The sequence below is a fragment of the Phocoena sinus genome, chromosome 16 (assembly GCF_008692025.1).
Source record: "Phocoena sinus isolate mPhoSin1 chromosome 16, mPhoSin1.pri, whole genome shotgun sequence".
Classification (NCBI taxonomy): domain Eukaryota; kingdom Metazoa; phylum Chordata; class Mammalia; order Artiodactyla; family Phocoenidae; genus Phocoena; species Phocoena sinus.
In genome coordinates this window covers 6,403,771-6,426,848 of record NC_045778.1, presented here as the reverse complement: position 1 = coordinate 6,426,848, position 23,078 = coordinate 6,403,771, and the positions used below count along the sequence as shown (strand labels likewise).

At 38.9% G+C, this 23,078-nt stretch overlaps 1 protein-coding gene across 9 annotated transcripts in view; it reads left to right on the top strand.

Annotated features, from left to right (window-relative positions):
- ARID4B (AT-rich interaction domain 4B) overlaps positions 1-23,078 on the top strand; it is a 127,298-nt gene that overhangs the window by 6,076 nt on the left and 98,144 nt on the right. The gene's annotated exons all lie outside the window — the stretch shown is intronic.

The window sequence follows — 23,078 nt, the reverse complement described above, 5'->3', positions numbered from 1 at the left end:
AGATGAGGCTTGAGAGGTCACAAGGGCCGGAACAATGTAGACCACAGCAAGGACTTAGAGTAAAACCTGAGTGTGCTAGGAAGTCACTGCAGAGTCTGGAGCAAGAGAGTGAAGTGGTTGTGTAGAGAATAGAGTGTAGGCAGCAAGAGTGGAAGCAGGAGATGAGTTGCGCGTCAGTTCTGGTGAGAGAGATGGTGCGGCACCAGGTGTGGGAGATGGTTGTATTGAGGGTGGGGACATAGAATTCTGATGGATTGGGTGTGAGGGAAAGGTTCTGCTTGCTGCTGCTTACAGATGACTAACCCTCCCATCCCTGGCCCCTTTAAATAAAAATCTTTTTGCTGTGATTAGTTGGTGGATGGGATTCTTGGAACTGAGTGCAGCCAAGAAGCTGTTCCCAGCTCTTACCCTTCCCTTACTGGTGAGCAGTGAACACTGAGCTGAGCAGTCCTTTGTTTTTGTTTTGAATTTTAGGAAACGAGGTAAAATTCACCGTTTAAAGTATGCAGTTCAGTATTTCTTAGTCTTTTCACAAGATCGTGTATCCATCACTACTGTCTAACTCCAGAACATTCTCACCTTCCCCCCAAAGAGTTCTCTCTTCCCTTTACCCCTCCCCTGGCGATCACTAATCCACTTTCTGTCTCCAAGAATTTGCCTATTCTGGACATTTCCTAGCAGCGGAATCATACAGTATTCCTTTTGTGTCTGACTTCTTTCACTTAGCATAATATTTTTAAGGTTCATTCATTTTTGTAGCATATGTCAGTATTTCATTCCTTTTTATTGATGATTAATATTCCATTTTCTGGATGTACCACATTTTGTGAATCTGTTTATTAGTTGTTGGACATGTGGATTATTTCTACTTTTTGCCTATTGTGAGTAATGCTGCTGTGAACATTATTTACAAGCTTTTGTGTGGACATGTATTTTCAGTTTTGGGGGGCGTCCTAGGAGTGGACCTTTCAGTTTTCAAGGTGGTGATACTACCTGGGGTAACCCTGTTGAGAGCTGAGTGTTGGACTTCAGATGTTTTGTGTTGCTGTGGCAAATGGCCACCAAGAAGTTGGTCATTTAAAAAATTCACTTGAGGCTTCCCTGGCAGTCCAGTGTTTAAGACTCCACACTTCCACTGCCAGGGGCACGGGTTCATCCCCACTGCTTCTCAGTGTGGCAAAAGAAAAAATTAGTTCAACATTTACTGAGCGCTTACGTGCGAGTCTCCGATCTAGCCATTTAGGATATATCAGGGAATAGTACAGGTAGAAAGTCCTGGCCCTGCGGATGTTACCTTTTAAGGTGGGGAGGTGGGCAGACAAATCAGAATAAACATAGTAAGTAGATTATCTCACCTGTTAGGTGGTCAGCAGTAGGGCAGTAAGCAGGGAGCTCAGTAAGGAGGATTGGGACTGTGGAGTGGGCAGGTTGTAGCACTAAGTGAGGTGGTCACGTAGGACTCATTGAGAAGACATTTATGCAAATGCGTGACGGAAGGATGTAAGGGAGCGAGTCCTGTGGCTTCAAAGGCATCTGGACATGTTCAGTGAAGTGCACAGAGGCCAGGGTGGCTGGAGTGGAGGAAGGAAGGAAGAGATCGGGAGTGGATGGGGTCAGACAGGTAAGGGGGATGCAGGCTGGGGGTGGAGCAGATCAGATCACATCACCTGGGACCTTGCAGGCTTTTGTGAGAATTTTGGCTTTCACTCTGATAGAAATGGGGAGCAGTTGTGGGTTTGGAACAGAGGAGTGATGCAGTCTCATTACAGAGTGGCAGATTTTCATTATATTTTTAAAGGATCACTGACAGCTGTGTTACAAACAGGCTGTAGGCAAATCTACAGGATAGAACCTGACCAGTTAAGAAGGTGTAGTTATAAGGGATGGTGGCTGGCTGCCACCGCAAGGGAGGTGCGGAATGGTCAGATTCTAGATGTGGTTTGAGGGTAGAGCCAAAAGGAGTTCTTGTCAGATTGAATGCAGAGGAAAGGCAAGGAGGTTACCAAGATGTTTTGGCTGAATAACTGGAAAATTGGGATTTTATGATGAAGTTAGGGCTGAGTAATTTTTGGAAGTAAACATTTATATTTAATTAATTTATAAGATATATTTTATATTTGTGAAGTATGCTGACTGGTATATTGCTCTGTGAAATGCGGCTGTAAACAAAATGTAGGTATGCTATACAGTGGACCCTTGAACAGCATGGGTTTCAACTGCTTGGGTCCACTTAGACGAGAATTCTTTGCAGTGAATACTACAGTCGTACTACACAGTGTGTGGCTGGCTGAATCCGAGAATATGGAACTGTAGATTCGGAAGGCCAGCTGTAAAGTTATAGCGGGATTTTCAGCTGCGCCCCTAACCCTGGTGTTGTTCAGGAGTCAGCTGGGTTAGCTTTTTAGTAACAGATGTTTGGAAGCGTTGGAGCCTTTCATTCTTGTTGAATTGTTTAAAAACAGGACTGCTGCTGCCGCCTTCATTTTGGTGCCACAGAACAAGGATGTTTCTACATTCATGAGACGCATGCACTAGTATTCTGTGTAAGATGACACCCACAGTCATCTGTGGGTCAAAAAGGATCAAAATCTTTTTGATATTTAAATGTTGCAGATTCTAGAAGGCATGGATTTTGATAAGGCATATACTGAAAGTAGAATTATTTAAAATTTGTGTTGATTACCTAAGTGCAAAGCATCACTTTTAGCTTGTAACTTAATTTGAATATAAAAGACAAAATATTAAAAAAACAAACGTGTCACTATTTCTTTTAGTTGGGCCTTCTTTAAACCAGTGGACATTGAATGAAACATGAGCTATAAATAATGAGCTTTTGTTCCCAAGATGATTGAACTTTTTCATTTATTTACTTTACATCAAAATAAGACAGTATATTTGTTATCTCTTAAACTACTAATCAGTATGTTTACCTTAATTTTAAGAAAGAGCTTTTGTTATAAAAATTATTACATTTCTCTTCTTTTAGGAGTGCAGGAAATCTTGACATTCGAGTTTTCCATGGAAGATAATGTGTTTCTAGAAATCTAATAATTTTCATACTAAGATTGGAGACAGCATTCAAGTTTGGGGAGGAAAAATGAGTTTAAAAAAGTATGTAAACAGTTTACCAGAAGATAAAAAGATCTGCTAGGGTCAGTTTACAAAGATAGAGAAACCAAACTTCATGTTCACCTTGTATACTAACAGTCATGTTTTAGGCTGGTTAATAGGACTAAAGGGACAAAATAAAAGCTGCAGAAAAGCAGGTTTTAAAACAACACTTGTCTTACTCTGAGGATAATATCCAACTGTGAATAACTAGATGTACTGAGCTTTAGGACAGTTGGAGATAAGTATACAATTCTACTTACTCTGCCTGGTGTGTCTTCCCAGCTTAACATTGGTGCTGGCAGTCAGGTGGTAGAGAGCCTGATTCTCTGGGCCATTACTATGATTTAAAGGAAGAAAATCTTTACAGAAAGTAATGTATCACCTTTAAGTTACAAATTTAGCTATTAATTAAGAGAATAATAATTCCGTACGTAGTCTTTTACTATTCAAATGTGTCAGATAACAGTCCATATGGGACAATGGGATGGATACTTTACCTAGACTTTCCTTACTTAAGCCATTTTTTTCTAATAGATGAATTTTTGGCAGTGTGACTTAACTCTAGGATATCTAAAGTCCTATGTCAAGGTTGTGGCAAGTAACAGACTGCTGTCTCCTAATTTGATAATGTTGAAGGGCGTAATTGCTTATGAGAGTATTGTCATTGATAACTGTTTAATAAGTTTCATTTTAAGTCATGCTAATTTTTTATCATTTTCTTTAATAGCAGAAATGAAGATAATAAACTGCCAAACCTTTGATCAAATGGTACTTAAAGAAAAAACTCATACTGATAGTCAAAGTTATACTTGAAAATGGCTATAAAAACCACTTTGTTTAGTTAAAGTACTCAGTAAATAGTGTAGCTTAGTGATTAAGAGCATATGGCTGGGAAAGAGAGAGGTCTTGTCACCACTCCTGTCTTTCTATGTTCTTTACTTGGCTGATGAAGTTTAGGTAAAGTTATTTATTTTTGAATTGAAAGTAAACATCAGTTTCATTTTTTGCAAAGTGGGGTAATTATAGTTACATCACAGGGCTGTGTAAGTACTAAATGAAATTACATTTGACATACGCTGTGCTCGGCATTTTTCTGAGCAGTCAGTACATGGTAGCTTCATTATTCTGGTAAAAGCCTGTCATTTCTGTTTTAAATGGATAGAGTGAGGATTCTTTCATCAAGACTGCTTGGGATTGAATTGGGACTCTTGTGCTACCAAGTTGTGGCCAGTTTTCTTAAACTCTCTAGGAAAGCTGGTGTCCTTGTCTAAGAAGAGGAATGGTGGTAGCGCTTAACCTCACGGGGCTGTTGGGATGACTAAGTGTAACAACAAGACCTACTCCATGATAAGTTATTACTTATTATGTAAAATTGTAGCTATTATTATTAGTTCATGGAAAGAATGTGTAAACTCTTGTGAATTTAAGTAGACTTTTGGGGTGGTACAGTGACTCTAGTCTCTTAAAGGTTGATTTGGAAGTTGGGGGAAGAAGTTACAATTTTGCGATTGAGATTAAAGGCTGTTATTGCTGTCTTTATGAAATCCTTAAAAACAGTGTTCAGTGGAAGGTGAAAACCAGATTTCTTTATTCTAAGAACTCTTTGCTCCCATTTCAAACCTTTATTTATTCTAGCACTTCCTGATGCAGAAGCTTCTCTTAGTAAATACAATACTTGTTCTCTCTTCTCATTTGCTGCTGGCTTGCCCAGATGGGATTCTTTCAAGGGAAAAGTAAATTTTACTTCCAAGCCTAGAGGGTGGTTATTGCATTAAGTGAGCCACAGGAGATCTTCACCTTCTAAGTGGCCATCCACCTCCAGACTTGCTTATGTGGGGACATTTTTTTTCTTCTCAGGGTCAGATCACTGTTGTGATGTGGCAGTTAGTCACCTGAAGCTGCTGTAGCGTGGCGAGCCTGTGGGGATGGGGTGAACGCGTGCTGGGGCCCCTGCCAAGCCTGCGTCTCTACTTGAGAGAGTAAAAGGAAAACCGAACAGGCTTGACGACAGACAGCTACTGTCGCTGTCAAAGTTTAAATGAGGCAGCTTGGCTTACACCTATTTGGGAGTTTTAAAAACATTTAGCTTTTGATATTTTCAGTTTTATCTTGGTAAGTATAGCTCATCCGAGGTCCCATTTCAATTTTTTATCTGAATATTCTTGTTGAAAGTTGTTCACTGATTTTTCTTTTTTGGCCGCACCCCGGGCTTGTGGGATCTTAGTTCCCCGACCACGGATCGAACCTGGGCCCCCTGCAGTGGAGGCGTGGAGTCCTAGCCACTGGACCACCAGGGAAGTCCCACGTTCAGTGATTTTTTTAAAAAAGTGGTTCAGTGTCGGAGGGCTCTTGAAACTTAGTAAGTCACCTAATTTTGCTTTGCCCCAACTTGGAGAAATACTTTTCTAAACTAGTTCTATTCCTAGCAAAATTAAAGAAGTTTTATTTTTTTAATTATAAAAGCAATACAGTTTGCTGTAAATATTGAAAATTACAGAAATGTAATATATGCAGTGAATAGTAAAAGTTATTACCTTCCCCAGTCTCACTTCCTGTTGGCAGTTTGATTTAAAAGTTTGGGGTGTATTCTTCCATACGTTTTTCCTTGCACATATAAAATAGACATCTGAGTATTTTTTGATATGCTTGGTTTTACAAAAATGGGCTTATACTATGCATATTGTTCTGTGGCTGTTTTTACATCTTTTTATATCAGTATATAGCAGATCTGTGTCATTCTTTTTGCTGCCTTCAGCAAGGTTTTATTTGCATTCAGTGTGCTATTTTCTCTACCACCAAATGATTTATTTAGGTCACCACTGTGTTTCTTTAGCTTTATGTTATGGCAGATATGTATAGGACTCTCTTAGCAGTGTTCAGCATTCAGTAGATATTCAGTAAGTATTATTAATGTATTTGAATATTTAGTATACTAGGTGGTGAATAGTCCCAGTCATCTGTAACATTTACGATAGTCTCTCATAACCCTGTAGATTATTATTACAGCTACTATTAATGAAATCTGATTGCATGAGATTGCTTTTTTTAAATGTTTATTTATTTTTTATTTATGGCAGCATTGGGTCTTCGTTGCTGCGCGTGGGCTTTCTCTAGTTGGCGGTGCACGGGAGCTACTCTATGTTGCGGTGCGCGGGCTTCTCATTGCGGTGGCTTCTTCTGTTGCAGAGCACGGACTCTAGGCGCATGGCCTTCAGTAGTTGTGGCACACAGACTCTAGAGTGCAGGCTCGGTAGTTGTGGCGCACGGCCGCAGTGCTCTGCGGCATGTGGGATCTTCCTGAACCAGAGCTCGAACCCGTGTCCCCCGACATTGGCAGGTGGATTCTTAACTACTGCACCCCCAGGGAAGTCCCGAGATTGCTTTTAAAAGGTAAACTGTGAGAGGTAGTGAGGGAACATCCCGTGCTATATGGCTGCTTCTAAAGAAGCTAATGTTGTTCTTGGGCTCTTATTAGAAAGTTTAATTGGGGACAGACCACTGTAGGCAATGACCCCAACAGATGTTTAGTCAGAATATGTGGTTTGTAAAGGATTTTGTAACACTACAGTTAGGTTTTTAAATGGCACATTATGTTTGTAAAGTTTCGTAATCATTAGTTATTTCTTATAACATCCCTTTGAGGCAGGTCAGCAGCATTTTTCCTCTTTTATGGTTGAAGAAGCAGATGCAAAGATGTTGAGTGATTTGCCCACAGGCACACATTAAACTGATGGCAGAATCTGTTCTCCTGTTAGTAAACTGAACCATGCTGCCTCTGCTAGTTATAAGAGAGTAGTAAAGGTGTTGCCATTTAGTGACCTTTTATGGCTTTATAGAATAGTTAGTTTAGAAACCTTTTACCTACTTTTATTGAAAGCAACAGTTTTAAAGCTAGAATTTATTTGCATTATAGTATTAAATATTTTAGGGAAATCTGTACTATTCTCTTATTAAACAGAAAAAATTATATGAAAATATATTAAAATGAACCGCAGTGGACTTAGTTTTCCTGGGAGAGCCTATACTGGCTTGAAAATTAGTATCGTAAATTAGAGGAAAACAGTACAAGGCTTTGAAGATATTTTAAATAGGAGAAAAATGAATCGTCAGGGTATATTTCTGCAAGTAATTTTGAGTTGAAACACTGTGGCTCATAGAGCCAGAAGAGACTTGCAAAGAATATTTGGACCTGTGGATTTAGACCCCAACTGTTCCGCCATGTAACAACATGGAAGGTTATCTAGACTAAAAAACTTTCTACAATCTTGGTGGCATTCCTTAAGTTACAAGTTTAGTTGTGTGAATCATTCTCTATTTACTTGTTAGGACTTGATTCTATTATTCCATAAATTGCTGTCATATTTTAAAAGAATATTTTAAAATTCAGGGTTAATTCCTGTGTAATTGTTTTTTAGAAATCAAGAAACTATTATGTAAGAGTATGCAAGTTGAATTTTGAGGCATTGAATGGGACAGAGGTTTTTATAAGCAAATCATGGCTAAATTTTACTGCTTACTACCTATGTTCTTCACAGAACTGTTTAACAAATTCTTGTAGAATGGTGACAGATTTAGACTTTATTTGTTTCATATTGCTGCTGTAACAAGTTGCCACATATTTAGTGGCTTAAAACAGCACAAACTTTTTATTTTACAGTTCTGGATATCAGAGGTCTGAAGTGGGTCTCACTGAACTAACTGAATTCCTTGTGTGGGCTCTAGGGGCGATTGTTCCTTGCCTTTTCCAGCCTCCGGAGGCTGTGCACATTGCGTTGCTTGTGTTCTTACCTCCGTCTTCAAAGTCAGCAGTTTAGTATCTTCAGATCTCTCTGGCTTTGACACTACCTCTTCTACCTCCCTCTTTCACTTATGTAAGGACCCTTGTGATTTCTTTGGGCCCGTCCAAATAATCCAGGATAATCTTCCCATTTCAACGTCAGTTGACTAGTAACCTTAATTCCGTGTACAATCTTAATTCCCCCTTTCTGTTTACCTTAATTCCATGTACAATCCTAATTCCCCCTTGCTGTTTAACAACAATTTCACAGATTCTGGGGATTAGGATACAGATATCTTTGGGGAGGCCATTATTATGCCTACCACAGACTCTTTAGTTCAGCAAAATCTATTTAACCTTTCAGGCTTTTCTGTAAAATGAGATTAATATTACTGTTTACTACAAAGGAGTTAAAGAAAATGGCAATTATATGCCCATGCAGACAGATCATGCATAGAATACACTTAGAAATATTAACTGGTGCTTTCTGAGTTAGGTGGATGCTTGCGGATAGGTAGTCTCCAAGGTAACCAGTGAGTGGGCTTGGTAAACTCCAGTCTGAATATCTGGAGTTAAGCCTGGTCTCTGGAAGCAGAACAAGATGTCAGTGAATCAAACGCTTTCCAGAGAATGAGACTTCATTACTGTTGTTTACTCTTCATTTGCCTCTTATAAAGGCAGGTTTTTGTTTTAGTATTCAGCTTTTCCAGACCTTTGCGTGTCGAGGACAGTGATAATTTATAGCATAGTGTTGAAAAAAATAGATCAGTGCTTAACCGTAATTTGTTTTATGGTTGGAATCTGTTTTAGTCTCAGATACAACACATTTTTTAAGCAGTAGGCTTTTCTACTTGCTAGGATTTTTCAAAGAACTACTATGACAATAATTAATGGAGAGGCCTTGAGTAAGTGCAGTTTTAAATCTCAATTGCTTATGATTGATTGTTTTGTATGTGCCAAGTTGGTACTCCTTTCTGAAGTTAAACTTGGAGACTTGCTGTGTTTAATGTGATTTCCTAATTTTTCTTTGCGAGTCTTTCAACTCTCACAACTGTGGTGTTGTGAGGCAAGATTCACAGGGTGAAGTAGTAGATAGTGAAAGTGGCTGCTAGAAAATCCTGCCGAAGCAAATTGTAGGGGTAGATATGTCTTCTTTATTATTTCTATATCCAGGTTAAAATTTGAGGTACGTAGCTCTAGAATAAATTTAGCAAAACATTTCCGTGTGATCATTCACTCGTTACCTTGCAGATAGTATAGATGGAAAGAAATCCACTAATTCTGTTTTATTACAGACCTGTTTCAAGTAAGTAAGTGATTGAAATTTTCTCAGTTCTGTGGTGGGAAAAACTTGTTTTTTTCTACATTGTATTATCATGTATTTCTTTGCACACATAACTGCTGATTGAATATGGTTTAAGTTAGAATGTATCTAAAGATTGAGTTGTAACCAGTCATTTGGTTCTTGTAGCATGACAGGGTCCTCTGACTCTGATTCTAACCCTTCTCTCCTTTGTCCTATCACTGTACACATATTTCTAGCAGTGCCCCCATAACACTCTAGTGATAGGCAATAAATGCTGGACAACTGTTTATTTGCATCCGTGCATCAGTATACAAAATAAGTTTCACAAAGTTCTGTCTGCCTGAGTTGTAAATTTATGCTCTCAAAGTTTCTGTTTTACATATATCAAATATTTTGTCTAGTGTTTCTTAGAATATAGATATATGAATGATTTGAGTTTGATAGTGCATATGGTACTGTCTTCAAATTATCTAACTTTTTAAAAATTAGATCTCAGTACCTCATTTTAATGGAGGTGATAAATTCAAGCACCACCCTTCATTGTCAGACTTCATCACAGGTGTATTAGTAGCAAAAGAGCCTGTGTTTCAGGATGTGCTGTTGCTTGCCTCATCACCCTGATGGTAGAGAAATAGTGGATTGAAGTTGTTAGGTTTAAATCCTGCTCTGCCGCTTAACTAGTTGCAGGGCCTTAGGCAGTTATGGGAAATGGGGAGAATAATATTTATTCTGGATACGTCATACATTTAAAAAGACTGTCAGGGACGCTAAAGACTTCTGCTGCTCCTAAAAGAAGCGTTAGAATCCTTTGCAAACTAATGCTTTAGGCAGCTACCACCCATGGATAAGAACTATGAATTCAAACTGGTGTGGGCCAGCCTCCTCGCTTGGATCTCTTGACTCATAATCCAGTGTTCCTGTCCATCATATCACAGAGAACTGCTCTACTTCTAAACCAGCGCCAGGATTCAGATCTCTTCAGATGGCAAGGTTCAATAGTGATAGGCAAGAAGCGTTTTTGATTTTTTTTTTTTGTATGAGAAAATAACTCCTTGATGTATTAGTGTCTGGTGTTAATTTTTTGACCAAGGCTGAACTCTCAGGATTTGTTATTGTAATTAGGATATTAAGCTTTTGGATAATTTTAAAAACACAGTTTATCCCCTAGAAAAACACCAAAAGCTTCTTACGTATATGAGCTTGGATTAGGTTCAGACTTTAAGATGGTTCTAGAAAGTACAGTGAGAGACTTATAAGACTGCAGTTTTTTTTTTTTTTTTTTTTTTTTTTTTTTTGCGGTATATGGGCCTCTCACTGTTGTGGCCTCTCCCGTTGCGGAGCACAGGCTCCGGACGCGCAGGCTCAGTGGCCATGGCTCACGGGCCCAGCCGCTCCGCGGCATGTGGGATCTTCCCGGATTGGGATACGAACCCGTGTCCCCTGCATCGGCAGGCGGACTCCCAACCACTGCGCCACCAGGGAAGCCCCAAGACTGCAGTTTTTAATGAATGAAACGCCTCTGTGTATGGATCGAAGCCGCCTTTTATGGCAAGCATTAACAATGTGGTTTAGTTCCCCATCTCCATGTCCCTCCAGTTATAACTTAAATTGCCTTGATTGCATATTAGCTGTGATTGTTAATGAAACAAATATAGGGTCCTAATTAAGCACAATGAAGATCTCAAATGAAGTGAAGCAGTATATTACTAAGCACCAATCTGCTAAACAAATATTTAACCAGTCTAGTGGATAGGCACAGTGACTGTTTATAATGCAGATAGTAATTTATATATGTGTTTAATATGATGTAGTAATTGGCTTTAGATTAATATAAACATATTAATTGAAACAAAGTTTTTTAATTTTGGGGAAATTCAATGATATTGAAATCTGGGGACTCAAAGTAATAAAAATAGATGGTCAGAGATGAATACACTGGAGGGTAACAAACATGCTGGTGATACACAGCTTTAAAACTTTATTGTGGAAATTTAAAACATACTAAAGTGAAGTTCAGCTAGTTTTCCCATGCTTATCACCTAGCTTTAGCCGTTGTCCATATTTTGCCATTCTTGTTTTATCAGTGTCACTCGCTGCTCCTTCTCTCTCCTCCCTGCTCACCATGTAGCATTTTAAAGCAAATTCCAAGTATCATTTCATTGATATCTTTATCTAAAACATAAGCGCAATGCTATTGTCTCAGCTAATAATATTAACAATTCCCGAATGCTATCCTATAGTTAGAAGTTTTCAAATTTCTCTGTCTCAAAAATACTGATTGGATTATTTACATCAGGATCCAAATAAAGTCCTCATGTTGCAACTGAAGGATATGTCTCTTAAGCTGAGTCTTTTATTCTGTAAAGTCTCCTCCCTTTTCATGCTATTTATTTGATGAAGGAACCATGTCATTTAACCTGTAGAATTTCCCACATTCTGTGTTTGGCTCATTGCATGTTTTTGATTTTGTTTAACCCCTGAATTTCCTGTAAGCCGGTAATTCTAAAGGCTTTGGTTTTATAATTATATCACTCCTACTACATTTGTTAGCTGAAATTCTTCTATATTTGGTAACTCTACAATACAGAAATGCAGGATAAATGATCGATTATTTTCCCCCTCACTTTGCTGGTTTTTAGATTATGTAATGGGTTGGTGCTCTAGGAACCTCCTAAAACGACCAATGAAGTGTTTTTGCTTTTAGTTTTTTAGTATCATGGATTTTTATGTACTCTTTGTGTCTTAATCCATTGTGGTTGCTGTTTTTGATATTTTAATTGCCTCATCTTTGGCCATTTGGAGTCCCTTCAAATGGATTCCTGTGTTCTTTTGAATATGATCCCCTTAGTTTTTGATAACTTCCTTACTTTCTGGCACAAGAAATCTCAGGTTCATCTTGTACATTTCTTGCCCCAGACCTGGAATCAGATATTTCTTCAAGGGGCCCTGGTTTCCTCAAGAGGGAAATGGTTTTTAGAAATCACAATCAGGGTATTAGGGGTATTAATTGCTACTGGTTTCGTTATTGCTTCTAGGTTTTTTTTCAGTGTTTAGACCGAGGAAATAAGATTGTTTTTTGTTTGTTTTAATAGGTTTTTTTTTTAATTTTTAAATTTATTTTTGGCTACGCTGGGTCTTTGTTGCTGCACGTGGACTTTCTCTAGTTGCGGTGAGCGGGGGCTACTCTTCGTTGCGGTGTGTGGGCTTCTCATTGCGGTGGCCTCTCTTGTTGCATAGCACGGGCTCTAGGTGCATGGGCTTCAGTAGTTGTGGCACGTGGGCTCAGTAGTTGTGGCCCACGGGCTCTAGAGCACAGGCTCAGTATTGTGGCGCACGGGCATAGTTGCTCCGCGGCACGTGGAATCTTCCCATACCAGGGCTTGAACCCATGTCCCTTGCATTGGCAGGCGGATTCTTAACCACTGTGCCACCAGGGAAGCCCCCAAATATCTGTTTTTTAATTTAATTTTTCAAATGGTTAAAACACTTACATGGCTGAAAAGATTCTAAAAAAATAAAGTAATATAGTAAAAAAACCTTTCATCCCACCTTTTTCCTCCATTTGTTGCATTTCCTTCTTTCTGCACAGATAACCACCACTGTTTTTCGTGTATCATTTCTGTGTTACTTATGCATAGAAAAGCAAACACAAATTTTCCTTCTTATTCCTCTTTTTTACCTTCAGTTTTTAAATCATACATACTATTTTGCACTTTTCAGTTTTGTCACTTAGCACATCTGGGAAATGTTTCTCTACCAGTGCATGGAGAGTGCCCTCATTTGTGTGTTCTTGTAACAGCTTTTTTGAGGTGTAATTTTTGACAGCAAAAAATTAAACCATTATAAGTATAAAAGCCAGTGTTTTTAAAATAAATGTGTAGGGTTGCACATTCGTCACCACAATCCAGTTTTGGAAATTTTTATTCCCCCTAGAAAGTTACCTCCTGCCCATCTGCAGTCAATGCTCACTCCCATCTTTAGCTCCACACAACCCTAGATCTCCTCATTTGTTTCTGCAGTTCTGTGCTAGTCAGTTTTATGGATGTAATGTAGTTTATTTAACTACTTCCCTATTTTTGGATGTTTGTGTTGTTGTTGACCTTTGTCTTTTACCAACAGTTCTGAGATGAGATAACTTTGTACATATATTATTTCATACCTATGCAAGAATATAGGATAAATTTGCCGGAGTAGGGTTACTTGTTTAAAGGGTATATATATACCTTTTAGATTTTGGTAATTATTGCCAGTTTTTCCCCATGTAGGTTATACAATTTACATTCTCCCCAGCAGCATGATTGCTTATTTTCCCAAACCTTACCAGCCAAGTATGTTACCAGATTTCTGAACTTATGCCAGTCTGCTATTGGAAAATGGTATCTTGGAGTAGTTTTATTTGCATGTCTCTTATGAGTGAGTTGAACATCTTTTTATATGTTTAAGAGTCACTTGTATTTATTTTTATGTCAACTGTGTCTTCTTATAATATGTTCATTTTTCTGTTAAGTGGTTAGTCTTTTTTTTTTTTTTAATAAATTTATTTATTCATTTATTTATTTTTGGCTGTGTTGGGTCTTCGTTTCTGTGTGAGGGCTTTCTCTAGTTGTGGCAAGCGGGGGCCACTCTTCATCGCGGTGCGTGGGCCTCTCACTGTCGCGGCCTCTCTTGCTGCGGAGCACAGGCTCCAGACGCGCAGAGCTCAGTATTTGTAGCTCACGGGCCCAGCTGCTCCGTGGCACGTGGGATCTTCCCAGACCAGGGCTTGAACCCGTGTCCCCTGCCTTGGCAGGCAGACTCTCAACCACTGCGCCACCAGGGAAGCCCAGTGGTTAGTCTTTTTAAAAATTATTAATTTCGGGCTTCCCTGGTGGCGCAGTGGTTGAGAGTCTGCCTGACGATGCAGGGGACACGGGTTCGTGCCCTGGTCTGGGAAGATCCCACATGCCACAGAGCGGCTAGGCCCGTGAGCCATGGCCGCTGAGCCTGCGCGTCCGGAGCCTGTGCTCCGCAACGGGAGAGGCCACAACAGTGAGAGGCCCACGTACTGCAAAAGAAAAAAAAAAAAATTAATTTCTAGGTGTTCTTTATATATGGGAGGTTAGCTCTTTGTAGCGATATGGATTGCAATCCTTTTAGATTACAGTTTGTCATTTGTGTTTCGATTTGCTTGCTTTGTGTAGTTTTTGTTTGCTTTGTAGAGTTCTTTATTGCTAAATTTATCAATATTTCCTTTTATAACTTCTGAACTTTGAGTTTCTTTACTATTTAAAGTAAGGCCTGTGTTGAATACCTTCCTGAGTTTATTTACTATTTAAAGTAAGGCCTATGTTAAATATCCTTCCAAGGTCATTAACTCATAATCACTTTGAATTAAGTTAGAGATTTAGGCAGATATACTGACTTGCATCTGTGATCAATACCTTTGAACATATGTTATCTCACACATATACAAGCATATCTGTTGGAAAAATGTTGGTATATATCCTTGGGGCTGTGGATATATGTTTTTAAAAAATTTTGACAGTTACCATCCCATTGAATACATGTTTTTTCCAAGACTATTAAGATATTGCATTGTTAATAACTGGTGAGGAAATTAATGATGATTTGTGTTCAAGATGCCAGATTGTTAAACTCCTCCAGTTCTACTAGAAAAGCTCTGGTTGAAAATAGAATACTTAGCTGTAAATAAGAATCTTCTTTTTTCATTTTGTGGTGTTCTTCAAGGCACCAGAATTATATTTTAGAAATTCTTGAAAATTTTCCATTATCTCTTAAAGTAAAAAAGTGCCTATTATGCATTCTCCTTCTTGACATCTGCCCTAGAGCAACACTTGTACATGTGCACAAAGAAGCATGTACTAATATGTTTTTTGCAGCCTGTTTGTAATAGTGAAAAACTGGACGCCACTTATATCATTAGTAGAGGAGATGTTAAACTGTGGTAAATTCCTACAATGATTATATCACAAAAGTAATTTGATAGTGTTTACTGATCAGAAAGATCTCCGAAACATTTTTTCCATGAAAAAGCAAAGTTGAAAGGCAGTGTGTTAAAATAGTATCAACTATGAAAAATGTATTCACAAAAATACTATATCTGGACACATATACATGTATATAAATGGAAAAGTCTGGAAAAAAATCTGGAAGGACATATCCCAAAATGATAAAAGTGATTACCAATGGGAAGTGGTTGGGATTGGGTATGGTAATTTAGGACTAACTTTAATGTTTTATTATTTATACAGGGATAAGATATTCATAGATTGTGTAACTAAAAGCTAATTTTACACATACTTTGGCAGTAAAAGTATGCTGTTTGTGCATATGTCCCTGTAAATGCAGAGAAAGGAGACTGGAAGGATATCCTGACGAGGTGACAGTAGTTGTATTGATGAAGGATGTGAGAACAGAAGATGAAGAGAGACAACGCATACTTTTGTATACATCTGTATTTCTCTGTTTTCATAAAGCAAATGAATTCATTAGTAATGTGTATGATGCAAAAAAGACTAAAATCTTTGAGACCAAGAAATCATATGAGGATATGATCTCATTTTGTCAGGCTCATTTAACAGTTCTTAATGAAAATACTAGCTGCCAGTTGAATCACTAGGTAGAGAATTAAGATATATTTTACTGATTTGCTGATTAATTTACTTGATGTGATGCATTTTCATCACTTTAGGGCAAATACAAGAATAAAAATAAGTAGTTTTTTCCCATATACCATCATGAATACTAGTCGTTTCTAGTATCATGCAAGATGGTAGACATAGTCAGAGCTGTTCTCTTCTCCTGTATCCTCATCTGGAATTTTCTCTTGTTCTCCCTTTGCTTCTACAACCTCTCCTGCAGTCTGGATCTCTCTCTAGTTCAGTTTTCTTAGTTTACCGGCCCAGGATCAGATCTGCTCTTATGAAGTGGGAATTTGGCAGTGAGAGAAAAAAAAAGATAAAATTCTTCTTCATCCCTTTATTCAGTGAGTCACTGAACATAAAGATGTTTCCGGTTAGTCCTTCTGTCTCTATCCCTACCTTTTATCTCGTTCTAGATTATGGCAAGAGATTCCTACCTGGTCTCTCTGATTCTGCCTTGTATTCTTCTAGCCTGTTTTCCACATGGCAGCCACAGTGATCTAAGACATACATCAGATTATGTCACTCCTCTGCATAAAATTTTGTAATGGTTCTCCTGTTGCTGTCAGGCCCTGCTTCCCCCTTGGCCATCAGAATGCTTCTCGATATGATCATGAATAATTACAGGCTTCTGTATTGCCACCTTCCCTGTGCACTCCAGTTCTCCAGACTGTATTTCTCATTTCAGGTCGTTAAACATCTTGATTTTTTCCTTGACTACCAGCTGTCCTTCCCTGATACCCTGAGACTGATTTATGTCCCCCTTTGTGCTCCCCGTATATGGAACTTGATCACAGTAGTGACCTCTGTGTTGCAATTGCTCACTTGTTTAACTGACTCCTCCACTAGACTTCTTGGAAACAAAGACTAGGCCTTAGGCTATATCCCCAGTTCCTAACTAGTCCGTGTATATTCTAGGCTTTAGGTCAGATGTGCGAATCAGTGAATGGTTAATCTTATCATGCGCCCAACCTCTCAGCTGTTTTCCTCTCTTACCCTTGTTTCTCATGTTCTTTCTCCACCTAGTGATAGAGGGAGTGGAAGAAATAGGGAAAAGGGTAGAGGAAAAAGGAGACTGAAGAAGAATGCAAGGAAGGTTTGCTGCTGGGTTCTTAGTATTCTGTATCTAATTCCTTTTTTTCCCCCTCATACTCCAAGGATAAAGTAATTTATTATCATTATTACAAAGAATGGACAGATGCTATTTCAATTTCAGATTTTTGGGCAAGTGATACGGTTTTTAGTTTAAAAACTAAAAAGACAATATGCTGAAGTATTAAGGGAAACTGTACCGATGTCTGCCTTTTACTTGAGATTCACTGTCTGCGAGTTCCAACATCTGCCATAGCTGAGGCTGGTTCTGATACATGGTCTCCTTCTTCCAATCGTGTTAGCATGCCTTGTAATTTTTTATTGAAAGCTGGACATGTACTGGGTAAAAGGAACTGAGACCTTTAATATGAGGGTTTATGTTTAACGTCTAGGAGTTAGGCTGTGTTTACTGTTTGTTGTCGCTGTAGGTGTCAGAGGCTAAAATTTCCTTTGGCGTCCTTGTTTCTGTCTTTGCGTTTTCCTAGAGATTTCTTAAGTAAGGTCTGGTATATGCAGTTTTTTCACTTGTAATCCGCTGTTACTATGCAGGAGTTCTACGGATGTGATGTCAAGGTGTGGGGGGAGGCGAACCACCCTGTAGTCCTATGATCAGGTCTCATTCTTTAGCGCGCTGGTGTCCCTGGGCTGTGACTGTCGCAGATGCTTCTCCTCTTTAGATGAGACAGGAAGGCTTGAGGGGGCTGGCATTGGGTATTGTACTTCCCCAGGTCAGTTAGGCTCTGGTAAAACCCCAGTAGGTTAGGCTCTGATAAGCATAGTTTCTCTTGAGGGCAGGCCTTGTTAAGGAAAACAGAATGCTCTGGGCATGTTTCAAAATGGTGAAAAGGTTCTCTCTCTTGCTGCCAGAGCCTGAGGGGGATTTTGCTTCAATCTTCTCTGTGAGAACCCGTGTTCCCGGTTCACGAGGGTGGAGACTGCCTTACTACTGAGTCCCCTTGGAGTTTTTAACTCTCAAGCTGTCCATGCTGAGGCTCCAGCACGTCATCGCCTACACCTGACCGGCTCCGGCAGCGGTTTCTGCTCCCGCACTGCTGTTTCTCTGATAAACTGTGATTTTCCGTATTTGCCTGTTCCTCTCTCCGGTTTGGGGGGCAGTGGTTTGTTCTGTGACCTTAGTTCTCTGCTGGATCTAAGAAGAGTTATTGATGTTCAGTTGTTTTTTTTTTCTTGTTGTGGGGATGGCAGTGATTACTTCCAATCTCCTTACAGGCTAGGTGGGAAGTCTCTGGCCATTTACTTGAAATATGAATGGCTCACAGCTCGATAGAGGGATGGTGCAAAGATGTGAAGTAAGTGGAGTGTGGTAGAATGTGTGTGCTCTGACCAACAAAAGGTAAGACAAACAGAAACGTTGTCTGGAAACTGAGGAAGGGCTTTATATTTAAGCAGAACTTTGGCAAATGGAAAAACTTGGGGGAGGGACAGATAGCACTGTGGCCAAAGGCCCTCTGTGCTGGGAGAATTTAAAGTGGTGAAAGCCTGGCATGGCTGGAGCATAGAGCCTATTCCTGCCCAATTCTTACCTCTGAATATTTGATTAGAATTACACTTTACAATACCCATACCTCTCTAGTTCCTTGCTTCAGGGCCAGTGCTTGGAGTTAGAGTGCTCATCTTTCACTTTGGCCTTAACCCTCGTTAAAAAAAAAAAAAAAAAAGGCACTCCAGGGGTAATATAATATAGTATAAAAAGTCTTTCTTTCAAACTTTTTTTGAGCACAGATTTTTTATAACAACCCAGTATGTGTATACCCACAAACAACGGAAACACAAATTTCCCAAAATAATAACTCTACCATGTTCATTTCACTCTGATATTTTCTATTTCATTTTTTAAAATGCTGGTCAGGACCCATTAAATTACATTTACAATCCGTTAAGAGGTTGTGACTCACAGTTTGAAAACCACTTGTGTCAGGGAAACTTGGTATATGAGTTAGTACTCTCAGAATGAGAGTACTTTCATCTTCTGCCAGAATTATGCCCAAGTATTTAGTAATTTTTTATTCTATTGTAAATGGTATTGTTTTAAATTTTCAATTTCTGATCGTTCTGTATATAGGAATACAATTGATTTACCTATATTGATTATGAATCCTGTGATCTTGCTAAAACCACTTACTATTAGTTCCACAGGTTTTTTTGTAGATTATTATTACTGCTTTAAATGTTTCATAGAATTCACCAGTGAAGCTCTTTGGGCCTCGTTTTCTTTGTGGGAAAGTTTTAAACTGCAGATTCAATTTTTAAAATAGATACAGGTCTGTTTCCAGTTATCGTTTCTTATTGAATGTGCTGTTGTAGTTTCTGTCTTTCAAGAGATTTGTCCATTTTATCTTATTCGTTGAATTTATTAGCATGGAGTTGTTCATAATACTCCCGTGTTATCCTTTTAATATTTGTATACTCTGTAGTGATATCACTTCCTTCATTCCTGATAATGATAACTTGCACCTTTCCTCTCTTTTTCATGATCTGTTTAGATTAGCAATTTTATTGATCTCAGCAAGTCAGATTTTGTTTATTGATTTTCTCTATTTTTTTCTATTTCATTGATATTCATGTTAATTTTTATTATTTCCTGTCTTCTACTTACTTCAGGTTTCATTTGTTCTTCCTAGTTTCTTTTTTTCTTAATATTTTTAAATTTTAATTATTTATTTAAGATTTTTATTTTAGCTCTGTCGGGTCTTAGTTGCAGCGTGCGGGATCTTTGTTGAGGCATGCAGGCTCTTTCCTTGCAGCACACAGGCTCTTTGTTGCAGCGTGCAGACTTCTCTCTAGTTGTGGCCTGCGAGGTTTTTCTCTTCTTTAGTTGTGGCACGCAGGCTCCAGGGTGCTTGGGCTCCGTATTTGTGGTGCGCAGGCTTAGCTGCCCCATGGCATGTGGGAACATAGTTCTCCGACCAGGGATCAAACCTGCGTCCTCCGTATTGGAAGGCAGATTCTTTACCACTGGACCACCACGGAAGTCCTTCTTCTAGTTTCTTAAGGTGCAAGTTGAGGTCATTGATTTGAGAACTTCCTTCTTTTTTTATGTACATGTTTAGTGCAGTAAATATACACCTAAGTACTGCTTTAGCAACATCCCACACATTCCGATATGTTGTATTTTTGTTTTCATTCTTTTCAGAATGCTTTTTAATTTTCCTTCTGATTTTTTCTTTTACCCTTGGGTTATTTTGACATGTGTTACTAAATTTCCAAATATTTGTAGACTTTTCAGAGATCTTTCTGTTATTGAGTTCTACATTAATTCCATTGTGGTTATACTTTGTGTGACTTAAATGCTTTCAAACTTATAGATACTTGATTTGCGGCTCAGAATATGTTCTTGATAAATGTTTTGTGTATTTGAAGAGAATGTATATTCTGTTCGTGTTGGGTGGACTGTTATAGATGTAAATCAGGTTGCGTTTGTTGATAGTGTTATTTACTGTCAATGGTTGGGATTTGTTGAACTTCTTGGATCCCTAGGTTTATAGTTTTCATCTAGTTTGGAAACAATTTGGCTATAATTTCTTCAAAAATTTTATAGTTTTTCTTCCTTCTTCTTTGGGGACTCCAACTGCATGTATGTTAGGCTGTTGAAAGTTGTGCCGAACCTTCCTCACGCTCTTCTCATTTTTTGCCAGGGGCGGGGGTTCTTTTTCTTCTTGTTTTATTTTGGATAGTTTCTATTACGGTGTCTTCAAGTTCACTAATCTTTTCCTCATCTAGTGATTTTTCATCTCAGACATCGTTTTTTTTCTTACTGATTTTTTAAAAGTAATTTTATTTATTTATTTATTTATTGGCTGCGTTAGGTCTTCTTTGCTGCATGTGGGCTTTCTCTCTAGTTGTGATAAGTAGGGGCTACTCTTCGTTGCGGTGCGGGGGCTTCTCATTGCGGTGGCTTCTGTTGTTGCAGAGCACAGGCTCTAGGCATTCGGGCTTCAGTAGTTGTGGTGCACGGACTCAGTAGTTGTGGCTCACGGGCTCTAGAGCACAGGCTCGGCAGTTGTGTTGCCTGGGCTTAGCTGCTCCACAGCATGTGGGATCTTCCCGGACCAGGGCTCGAACCTGTGTCCTCTGCATTGGCAGGTGGTTTCTTAACCACTGCGCCACCAGGCAAGTCCCGTAGTTTTCATATCTAGAAGTTTGAGTCCTTTAAAAATATTTTCCATGTCTCTATTTGACTTTCTGAACATATGGAATACACTTACAAGTAATTGATGTCCTTAGGTGCTAATTCTTTTTTTTTTTTTTTTTTTTTGTGCGGTACGCGGGCCTCTCACTGTTGTGGCCTCTCCCGTTGCGGGGCACAGGCTCCGGACGCACAGGCTCAGCGGCCATGGCTCACGGGCCCAGCCGCTCCGTGGCATGTGGGATCTTCCCGGAGCGGGGCACGAACCCGTGTCCCCTGCATCGGCAGGCGGACTCTCAACCACTGTGCCACCAGGGAAGCCCTTTAGGTGCTAATTCTAACATTTGTGACAGTTCTGGATCAGTTTTGAGTGATCGATTATTCTCATTATGGATCATGTTTTCCTACCTCTTTGCATGCCTTTTTAAAAAAGTTTTTTCACTTCTTAAAACTTTATTTTGAAAAAAAAAAGACAATAAAAGTGACCTCAGGAAAGATAATTTTTAAAAAGTGGCAGCAGATCCAGTGCAGCTAAGTAGTTTTATATATGAATTGTTACCCCTCCTCTTCTCTCCAACCCCACCAAAAATCTGGAAATAAATTCAGAAGGATAATGGCCTAACACTAAATCATTCAAATCCATCCTTTTTCACCTAAAAGTCACAAAATTTTAAATCTGTTCATCAATTAATTTAATCTTTTAATCTTTGATTGGATGCCAGACATTGTGAATTTTGCCATGTTGGGTGCTGGATATTTCTGTAGTCCTATAAATCTTCCTGGGCTTTTTCTTAGTATGTAGTTAAGTTACTTGGAAACAGTTTGATCTTATCAGGTCTTGCTTTTAAAATTTGTTAGGCAGGTCAGGAGCTTAGACAAGGGCTAATTATTCTCCACTACTAAGACGAGACCTTCCTGAGTACACTACCCAATGTCCCATAAATTATGAGTCTTTCTAGTCTGGCTGGCGGGAACGAACGCTTTTTTTTTTTTTTGGCTCCATGTGAACCCCAGGCACTGTTTCCTCTAATCCTTTCTGGTGGTTCTCTCCATGGCCTTGGTGGTTTTCCTCACCGGCATGTGCTGATAAATTCTCTGCTGAATTCTTGAAGGCGACCCGTTGCCCGTCTCCAGAGTTCTCTTTCTCTGCAGCTTTCTCCTCCCTGGTAGTCTGTTGTATGAATTCTGGCTACTTTGGCCTCTCTAGACTCTTACCCCTGCTTCTTCAAAGGAGTCTTATGGCTTTTGCCTCAGTTCCCTCTTATTGTTCCATGGCCTGATAATGCTCAAGGCAGTAAACTGGGGCAATTATAGGACTCACCTTATTTGTTTTGTTTTTAGAAGAATCTGTCCTTTTTTGCGTGATGTTCAGTGACTTGAAAACCATTGTTTAAAGAATTTCGTTTTGTTGTTTTAGGCTGGATAGTGAGTCTGGTTGCTTGTTACTCCATTTTGGCTGAAGGAGGAGACTAATCATTTCTTTAAAAGAAAATATCTTACACATTAAAAAAAAATCAATAAGTCAGGATTCTAGAAACACAGAAATGGTGCATCAAAATTTATGCCTAGTGTCTGGTGAGCAAATGATCAGTTTAGTTCACTATATGCATGGGATTTGGGCTGATAATATTTAAGTTTGTGAATTAGACAGAAGGTCAGGTTGTCATTAAGAGTTTCATTCCTTTATCAATCTATTTATTCCTCTGCTTACTTGTACCTTCTTTTACATTATTTCACTGAGACTGTGGAAGCATTTTGGTTAGTGTCATAAATGTTACTTTAAGATTTCATGCTGATTATAGTTAGTAGAAAGTTTGCATTTTTTTGGTAATATTTGAATAGTTATATTACTTGAGGATGCTATAAAACTTAGGTTTGGGGGAACCTTTGGGAAATAGTGAGTCACTTCTAGATACTGAGTACAATTTATACCTTTTTCTAACGTTAAGCCTTAAAATTTTTGAATGGAATTCTTACAAAATGTCTTGGTATTTCATATTGTCT